This window comes from Armigeres subalbatus, chromosome 2 (genome assembly GCF_024139115.2).
Source record: "Armigeres subalbatus isolate Guangzhou_Male chromosome 2, GZ_Asu_2, whole genome shotgun sequence".
In the NCBI taxonomy this organism is placed as follows: Eukaryota; Metazoa; Arthropoda; class Insecta; order Diptera; family Culicidae; genus Armigeres; species Armigeres subalbatus.
The window spans coordinates 367,312,441-367,322,566 of record NC_085140.1 but is presented as its reverse complement, the minus strand read 5'-3'; the positions used below and the strand labels follow the sequence as shown (position 1 = coordinate 367,322,566).

At 39.4% G+C, this 10,126-nt stretch overlaps 1 protein-coding gene across 5 annotated transcripts in view; it reads left to right on the top strand.

Moving 5' to 3' along the window:
• The first annotated feature begins 4,323 nt into the window (after positions 1–4,323).
• The window catches only part of LOC134213032 (serine proteinase stubble), a 109,546-nt gene continuing 103,743 nt past the window's right edge, over positions 4,324–10,126 (top strand). For 2 of the 5 annotated variants that reach the window (XM_062691510.1, XM_062691505.1), the window contains exon 1: positions 4,324–4,523. The gene's annotated coding sequence lies outside the window, so the exon portion shown is untranslated. Of the gene's footprint in view, positions 4,524–4,684; positions 4,773–10,126 lie in introns of those variants that run through there. The other 3 variants (XM_062691506.1, XM_062691507.1, XM_062691508.1) reach the window with 3 other exon arrangements.

Genomic DNA, 10,126 nt, shown 5'->3' with positions numbered 1-10,126 from the left:
AATTTAAAAAGGGAATCAACGAACAGGGCACGGGTGAGCTGCAGAGACTTTTGTACAGCCGTACGGAGGACATTTCAGCTCATGTGCGCCTGGGTGCTCTTCTCCTCGTTGTGGCTTGTGGGTCACGGGTGATGTAGGGTAACCATCTTCTTCTTCTTATTGGCATTACATCCTCACACTGGGGCAGAGCCGCCTCGCAGCTTAGTGTTCATTAAGCACTTCCACAGTTATTAACTGCGAGGTTTCTAGGCCAGGTTACCATTTTTTTGCATTCGTATATCATTTTATTGTGGAGATTTTTATGAGGACATCCAACGGTTCAATCCTGTTGAAATTGATAAGTGGAGCATTTGATCAGGTTACCAACTTGCTCTTCATGGCAAAGCGGCGCTGTAGTAGTAGAACAGTATCGTTGACGGGGTCAGGTTCGTTCAGCTGTTGCATAGAGATGAGCTCCCGAAGTGATCCATAATTTCATCGACAACAATGGCGAACCTTTTCTCCCTCATTACCAGTTCCGCGAAAAGTTGATTTGCTTGTTTTCTCACTTCTTTCTTCCTTTTCGTGCCAGACGTGAGAAATGAGGAGTTAGAAGTGTCACTTCTCATGGGCATGGGCTGACTGTCGTCCGATTGGAGTAGCGGCTACCGTGGTTTTGTTTTTCAGTGATTGAATGGAAGAATGAATTGTTAAAAGAAATGTCAATCATTCCTGTCCCTGTTTAGGACTAAAACTATTTATCCAAGAAAAGGTATTAACCGTTGAAAATAATCTTCATCAAACTTCAACTTCAACAAACTACACTAGTTTTTGTTTTTACAAGAATTACATTTTCTCAAATTTGCGCTCATCCTGAATTTTTAAAACGAGCAAAAACTACGAGTAAAAATAGAATCCTGTGTATTCGGCTAAAGTTTTCGAATTTTCTCCGTTTAAAGGACAATGACGATCCTGAGAAGTTTTTTGACGTAAACTACGTCTAAGGGGAAGACTCTGATACAGGGTGTCAAATGAGAATTTCAAAACTGGAGACCGTCACGAAATCATGTAAGATTTGTAACATTAATAGGTCCTTTATCTTTCAATGGATTTTAATGATTTATATATCAATCGATTCGTAAACTTTCCACCAATTGGCCAGTAGTATTGAAACTATTGATTATCAACGCTAAACTATTGAAAATTTTAGTTCTTTCATGCATCGTGCATCCCCTATACAGCGCGTTCCAATCCTTGGTAATTGCCTACTTTTAGGGTATTATTCATTATTGAACTGGGTTGTATGAATGGGGTGGCCCAGCCGCTAAACAGTGGAGTCCCTACTCCTTCATAGAGTGGGAGATGCTGCTAAAGCTGGGTAGTATTGTCGTGGGATTGTTCCTTCTCTTCTATATAGAGCGGAATAGTTGGTTTAGTGTACTATATTTGGTTTTACGTAGTTTACGTCGAACGGTCGTGTCTTGTATACAACCCCAATTTTTTTATTTTCAATAATACGCTTTTTCAAATACTAAAGCATCTAAACGAAGTTTTCCATTAAGGGGGCGTCATCGATTTGGCTATTTTTCGCTAATCTGCCTTCATTTGGAATACATTTTCAGCATTGCCACTGGTGGCGCGGTATCGCAACAGACGTTATTTTTATAATCATAAACATTTTCTTCACATAAAATGCTGGTTCGTTAAGGTTGAATGATTTGCAGCAACCACGCCAACAATCATTACCAATGCGATGGATTTCCATTGAAAATGCTTCCAGCGTCTTCGTGCTGCTGTGTACGCTCCGCTTCAAACCTGGAAACCTGCAAGTTGCTTGATTTTGATGTCTGTGCGATGCATGTACGTAATTGGTCGGTTTACCTATTTTAAACTTTTCACCAATATTATCGATATTCTTCTTTCTTCTTCTTTGTTGGCATTGGATCCCTCACTGGGACAGAGCCGCCTCGCAGCTTAGTGTTCATTAAGCACTTCCACAGTTATTAACTGCGAGGTTTCTAAGCCAAGTTACTATTCCTGCATTCGTATATCATGAGGCTAACACGATGATACTTTTATGCCTAGGGGAGTCGAGACAATTTCCAATCCGAAAATTGTCTAGACCGGCACCGGGAATCGAACCCAGCCACCCTCAGCATGGTCTTGCTTTGTAGCCGCGCATCTTACCGCACGGCTAAGGAGGGCCCCTTAAATAGTTGAAAATCAGTATTTTCAGATAAATACAAAGAAGCGTTGACTCATCCTTGATCGAATGATAAAAAATGGAAATCCATCGACAAACGGGTGAGATATTAACGTTCAAAGTTTATCATATTTTCGTGACGGTCTCCGATTTTCGCAATCGCAAAGTGTACCCCAAAAAATAAATAAAAAGACGTAGTCCTACGTCAACACGGATTGTGTGTATTTTATCACAAAGAAAATTCAACAAACCGAGGATACAAAATTTCAAAACTCCACCAAAGGAAAGATACGATTCCATCAAACCTTCACACACACACAATTAACTACTATCTGTACTATTTCAAATTAACGCAGACTGACAGTGAACAAACTAAATGCTAACCCAACCAGGAACCAGGTCAGCAGGACTAGATATTGTAAACACACCAAATGGTCAGTTCCTCAAAGGAAATTGTCCAAATTTTTCGACCGCATCCGGCATCACACAAACCTACTGACGTACAAACCGGCTGTCCTAGACCAGCGACCAAGGCAAGGCATTAATGTTCAGGAAATGTCGATACCAACCCACGCAAACCTACTGCTCCGCTACAAGGCAGAAGGCATCCGTCCGCCTAACGATCGATAGTAGTCTCGGCTTGGTTTTCAGCTTTCTAACCACTTAAACGACTTCCCAACCCGACGGTAAGTGGATGGGAAATGACTAAAAAACAGTACCTACTTCGTACAATCAACGAACTACAAACCGCCAAACGCGGTGGCATTATCGAGTGCGATAAAAAATAGCCATTCAAAAAGTTTACAACCATTTCGCAGTAAGTACGATGCGTACACGGATAAACACGCGGATAAATCGCCGCCGATGAATGGATCGCGGAGGATTGCAAAACCTATATCTTGCCTGCCTGATTTAAATGGAAAAAATCCGTGTTACACGCCAATGAGGGATCAGTATGATCATTGTGAATAGTGCGCGATTGTGTAGCCTTTTGTTTTCATATTATTCAGCAAATTGAAAAACTAAAGCTAAAAGATTTTTTTTAATAGATGTCAAATTGCTACCCAATTATTCACCAAGCATGAAATTTTAAGATGGGCTGTACTTTTGGCGGATCTATTTTTTATGCCAAAGTGGTAATAACCTCCTGAGATCGAGCGGTGAAGATTGCGACGTTGATTGCATAAAATTAACGCTCATCATGTCCACTGCACGGCGTACCAAGTACTGGTAGGAAACCAACCGTCTATTTGAGTATCACTAGGAAACAGCATATTAGGAAAATGACTACCGCTGGAACACGTGTTAATTTCGTGATTTCCCACGCGACATCTGGACTGTTACGCAGCCCGACTTTCGCGATGATACAACAACTTTGATGGTAATAATACTTGAATGTGGTATATTTGTTTACCCGACATACCATCTTCGTCTATTTAGTATCTATTTTAATAACTTCTGTTTTTCAATTCAATCATGCTTATCTTATGAAATTCATTTATTCGTCAACAATGCTGCCATACAACTCATAATAATGGATTATACAATACTGACGCTTCCCACAAGCGAGAACCAAATTTGCTTAAATGATGAAGGACAACCCTAAAAAAACTATCAACGTTAGATGATATCGACAAAAATAATTGTATATAAGCTAAATACTACGAGGAAATCATAATCTTAGCTAGGTTGCTAAATCAAGAAAAAGAATGTAAGAATAAGTTGATCCTCCGTTCACTGGTTTTCGGGAAAGTAGAAATTGAGTTTATGTGGGTACATATTTTGAACTTCAATTTTGCTCAAATTAAACCTACATGTTTCTATCGAGTATAATGTGCTCCATATCTCATTGTACATCGAAACTATTATCGATTGAAAATATCCAACAGTGCTGAAACTTAATCCATTTGGAAATAAAAGCTGAGCTTCAGTACGATAAATAAGTCGGTTCTCTGAAAGTGAAAGAGAGTACGTCATTCCATACGCCAAGTGCCCAACAGAGGATACACATCTGGCTTCAAAGTACCCATCGTTGACTATCCGGCTCAAACTGTTTGGGCGGGTTTGCGGTCGCCCCGGGAGACATTCATCTCCGTCCACTTCCGCGCAGCAGTTGGGCCACGATCGTCGCCCGGATCAGTTGCTCATCATCATCATCTCTCGGATAGCGCGACGGCAGGGACGCAGAAAACCCGAACAGTGAGCGCAGCGCAGCAGTGTCCATAAGCTTTTCATGGTCGATTATGCAATGGAGTCGCCGCGATTGCAGCAGCAGCAGCTGAGTTGGTCATAACAGACCTTGTAGTAAAACAATCGAAAAGTCAACGGATCGTGAAATAAGGTGGGAAGCGGTGAAATTGTTGAGCAGTTTTTAACCATTTCCCCCATCCTTTGGCTGGCACGGTGTTGAGTGCTCGACTCGTGGCTTAAGGATTGGGAGGGAGCTCCCTGCGAACAGAGAGAGGGTGGATAGATCGCAACGAGCTTGATTATTTGTGGCGCGGAGTCGATTCGTTTCGGTTCGTTCTAAGCTTGGTTGATCCACGTGGAGTGACAAAGGTGTGAGGCGTGGGAAGCAACCGAATCTCGAGTGAGTGATTGATCGATAGAGGAATACCATCGAAATTGAAAGTGAAGACAACCGAGATGGAAAGGAAAATCAATCGGTTAACGAGAGAAGAGTCGTGCTTGATTACGAGTGCCATCCTTCAATCCGTTGGATAACGGCTCCAGACCGACCAGACGAAGCCAACATTTAGTGACAGTGCTGTTGATTGTGGTCATAAAGGAAGAAAAGGGGAAATGAGGCAATATTTAAACGAAGGCATAATATAGTTTACCATGTGAAAGTGAAATTGAATTGAGATTGAGACTTCAATCGGTCGGACGAATTCGGGTGGCGATCGGAGAGGCTGCTGACTTGTATAGATGCAAATTTAAATAATTAATAATATGGTGGAAAATATCTATGCAAAATTAGACACATAATATGAGGAAAAATTTGAAATATCTAGAGTACACCCAAAAACAATGAATGAATAGTCTTGTCTTTAGGTTATTTTTGTTTTATTTATCATGCAGTCCTAGCATGGCTCGTTTCTTTGGATTTTCTATTAAAGACGAGCAAAATAGACTCAACACAAAACTTCACTGATAACATTAGAGTATTAAAAGAAAATTTATGTATTTTCTATTGTATGTATAGCTATTTGGGTTTCTACTAGAATCTTTTTACTATACTAGAATTCATTGCAATTCTGTAAACCTTTTAATCGTCCAAATCAATAAACGATCAGGGGTTTAGATACTCTGCCAAGCATTTGGAAACCTATTACAGCCTTCATACTACTTGATTTCATGAAGATGGTTGTCAAATCAGCTATGATATAAATTAGGAAAAATTTCTACTTTATTATGGCGCTTCCGGTCAGCTGCAACGAGAGGGAAAAGCTCGATAAGAAGTTGAATTGCTGAAGGAAATTGCAATGCTGCCAGACCAGCAAGCTTGTAACAACTAGAGCCGGATAAACGTTGATCCGACATCTAATTGCAGTCCGAATGTTACTAGATGACCGACATGGTTGATGCTGGTGTAATCAAAACCTGTTGCAGGAAAGAGAGGGTATGTGGTTAGATGAAGATTTGGATTCCCGATAGCGATGTACTTCTGGTATTCATTGTTAAGCTTTAAAGCTATATTTTAGAAATTCTAGAAAAATATATTTAATATTAACAGAATGTGATCGACATGTTCTTATATAGACTGATAAACTTCACATCTTTTTTGTTTGAACATGCATACAGCGGCAATTGAAAACAGTTTTGAATCAGTATGATCAGTAGTATCTAAAGCGCAATTTTATGAAATTATGTACTTTTACCGAAAACTTATAAGTTAGGCACAGTAACAAGTATGGTCGACGGGCGCTACATTGTTTAGCCCAGAGGCTCCCAAACTTTTGGATATGCGACCCATCTAGCAGAATCCCATATTGCTTGCGACCCACCAGGTACCAAATGCATTGATTTTGTGAAATTAGATAAAAATGAGCTCGTGTTAGATTGGACAAATTATAATACATAAATTGTTTTATATCCTATCATTGTATTTGCCACCAATTTTTTGGATTGAATGTGGATTGGATTTGGATGGAATTTGAATTGAATTTGGGTTGGATTTGGATTGCATTTAAAATTTATTCAGATTGAATTTGAATAGGATTTCGATTTGATTAGGATTGGATTTGGTTTGGATTTGAATTAGATTTGGATTGGATTTTAATTAGATTTGGATTGGTTTTTTAATAGATTTGGATTTGATTTAGTTCGGATTCGAATTGGATTAGGATTGACTTTGGATTGGGTTCGGGGCTTACATTTGGATTGTATAGGACTTCTTTCCACTTGCCCAAATATCGTATAACAAAAAAAAGCCGTTGACCTCGTCAGGTTCGTTGTTCTTTAATCATCCAATCATTAGTTAAATCCTAATTAAAAATATGGAATAGATTTGTGGGAAAAAATAGTAACAAAATTATGAATTAGGATTTGTCTTTCGCGACCCACCACTGAACAGCCCACGACCCCGCTGGGGTCGCGACTCACAGTTTGGGAACCTCTGGTTTAGCCGAATATTAGCCCAAAAGCTGAATGTCTGACCGAAAGACATTTAGCTGAACAGACTTTACAGTCGAAGAAGTCATTTCGTTTGGCCGAATAAGTCGGTCTGAAATGTTGTTTGGGCAAATGGGTCAAATTAGTCTATGATTGGCCAGATGGGTCATTTGGCCGAAAATAACGTTTGGTCGAACGAATCGTATGACTGAAAATGTTATTTGACTGAACGAATCTGTTACCGAGTTTCACAGTGGTTTGGCTGGGAGCAGTAAATAGATACTGTTCGCTTCGGATAGAAGCCGTGCTGCTCTGGATGGATTTAATGTTAGCAACTCGTGACCAGAGCGACGTTGATAATTATTTAGAAAAAAAAACTCTGAGCTTGAGCTTGAGCTTGATTGACTGCTCGTAGTTGCTACTCCATTATGACCAGATCAGCTGTTCTTGCACAGGGAACCAACAGATGTTTGCTTGGGACTAGCACACATCTTCAATGTACAAGTACTGGTGATCTCATTTGTTAGGTCATACTGGCGCCTGCCACGTCAGAATGCAAGTCAATGTAGGGAAGGGGGAGGAAATGATGATACAATCACTCGCTCACTGCAAGCCGAATATACCTCTGCATTTGCTACGAGTTCATGCGAAATTTGTTGGAATTTATGGATTAGGTTCGAGAGGCCGAGGTCCGTCTTGGTTAACGAGCTGCTAATGTGATAGATAGGAGAAAGCAACTGATGGAATTTCTAATTGGATGTAAGAAACGAGCTCTATAGTTCATTTCCAATTCTAGCAGATTACTGTTAGAATACTCAAGTTGAAGGTATAGGAATAGTAATGGAAACGGTATGAAAGTCCATTTCCAGTTCTAGCGATTGCTAGAACCGTCGTCGGGGGTGACAATGGGTCAAATGGGGGTGAGAATGGGTCACTGTTTCAACTGCTTAGAGTGCTTATAGAACAGATTGAATGTATCTGAGGACAAGAAGACTAAAATATAAGAGACCATTTTGAACGATTTTGCTATCCGACCTCCAGGCTGCCGATGAGAGCGCTGACCCATTCTCACCCCCAGACCCATTATCACCCCCGATAGCGGAACATGATAAATAAAGAGAAAGATACAAAGTAGGAGAATGGAACGGACCTAGGATTGAACCCACGACCTCCTGCGTATGAGGCAGAAGCAGTAGCCATATGACTACCAAGCCCGCTTCAATTTAGAAAAAAAACTCTGAACACGAAAACAAAATGTTAGTTTCGTAATAATTGAAAACATTCCGTTTGTTTTTTTGTGGTCGAGAAACAAATGAGATATAGAAGCAGAAAACTGGCACTGTTGGACAGAGATTCTGGACAATATAAACGTTTGTAAAAATTCCTGGTTGTTTGAGGAAAATATAACTAATGCAGTCGATATTGAAGGGTCATCGAGATATGGATAGATCGAGGGATGGGCTGAAAATTGAAATGGGTAATAGATCCAAAAAAAATCCGTTACTATGAAAAACTAAAACAAAACAAATTTCGTTTCCTGTTGAAGATGTGTTTGTTATTGTCCAAAGATGGTCTAGTATCCTAAAAATTTGAACATATCGACATAATAAAATTCACTCTTCTTGAATTGAACAAAATATGACCAGAACACATCGAAATAGAGAGATATCGAGATAGGGAGGTTATCGAGATGTAGAAAGCCCAAATGTATGTAGATTGAAGGGACTGTGGAAACCATCGACATAGGGAGAAATATCGAGATATGGAGCATTGAGATGTACAGTGTCGACTGTCGACTTCATTATTCCTCCTTCCTTTTTCTTTTTCCTTCTTCCTTCTTCATTTTTGCTACTTCTTCTTTCTTCCTTCTTTCTGCTTTCTTCTTCCTTCTTTCTTTTTCTTTCTTCCTTCTCTCTCTTTCTTCTTCATTCTTTCTTCTTCAGCATTCCTTCAGCATTCCTTCATCTTGCTTTTTTCTTCCATCTTTCATTCTTCTTCCTTCTTTCCTTTTCCTTTTTTCCTTATTCATTATTTCTTCCTCCTTCTTTCTTCTTCCTTTTTTCTTCTTCCTTCTTTTTTTCTTCCTTCTTCCTTCTTCCATCTTCAATTTTCCTTCTTCTTTCTTTCTTTTTTCCTTTCTTCCTTCTTCCTTCTTCCTAATCCCTTATTCCTTTTTTCTTCTTTCTTCTTTCTTCTTTCTTCTTCCTTCTTCCTCCTTCGTTCTTCCTTCTTCCTATTTTCTTATTCCTTCATCCTTCTTACTTCTTCCTTTTTATTCTTCATTCTTCTTTCTCTCTTCTTCCTTCTTCCTGCTTCCTTCTTCCTTCTTCTTTCTATCTCTTTCTTTCTTCCTCAGTCTTCCTTCATCTTGCTTCCTTCTTCCATCTTTCTTCTTCCTTGTTTCCTTTTCCTTATTCATTATTTCATCTTCCTTCTTCCTTTTTTCTTCTTCCTTCTTCCATCTCAATTTTTTCTTTCTTCTTCCCTCTTCCTTTCTTCCTTCTTCCTAATTACTTATTTCTTCTTTCTTCTTTTTTCTTCCTTCTTCCTCCTTCGTTCTTCTTTCTTCCTTTTTCTTATTCCTTCAACTTTCTTACTTCTTCCTTTTCTTCTTCATTCTTCCTTCTTCTTTCTTCCTTCTTCATCTTCCTTCCTCTTTCTTCTTCCTTCTCCCCTCTTTCTTCTTCTTATTCCCTTTTCCCAGTTTTCGTACAATGTTACCACTCTCACAACCTGCTCCCAGGCATCGCTTAGAAGTGGACTGTTTTACGTTAGGTACGATTTTACTTCAAAATATTCCATGCAGCACACCAACGCTAAAAAAATATCGGTGCTTTGAATTGAAATTCATAAATGGCCAATTATGAATGCGCTTAATTTCCGTTCCCTTAGGGTTCACAAAATCCGTAACGCTGAATTTGATAATTTTGATATCCGACCCTCCCTCTCGTAACTTATGGAAGGTTTTTTTGTACTGATCGTAACGTTTGGTCTGACTTCCTTGTTTCCCCTAAAACGTTACATAATTTGTGAACAGTCCTAATAGGAAAGCGAGAAAGTAACCATCATTACCTACTTGCACATATTGGATACGTTACGGATACACAAGGATAATATTTCTATTTTGTAAGATGGGTGAAAATATTACTCCGGGTAATCGAGCCATTTTCTCCGGTTAATCCAGCCCCGGATAATCGAGTCCGGCCTGAAACTACTTTGAGCTTTAAAATATAACAGTTTATAACTGCTTAACGAACACATGAAATGAACAAATTATGTTGCAAATGTGAAATATCCCTATTAACACTTACTTCCCTGACCTCCACTTTC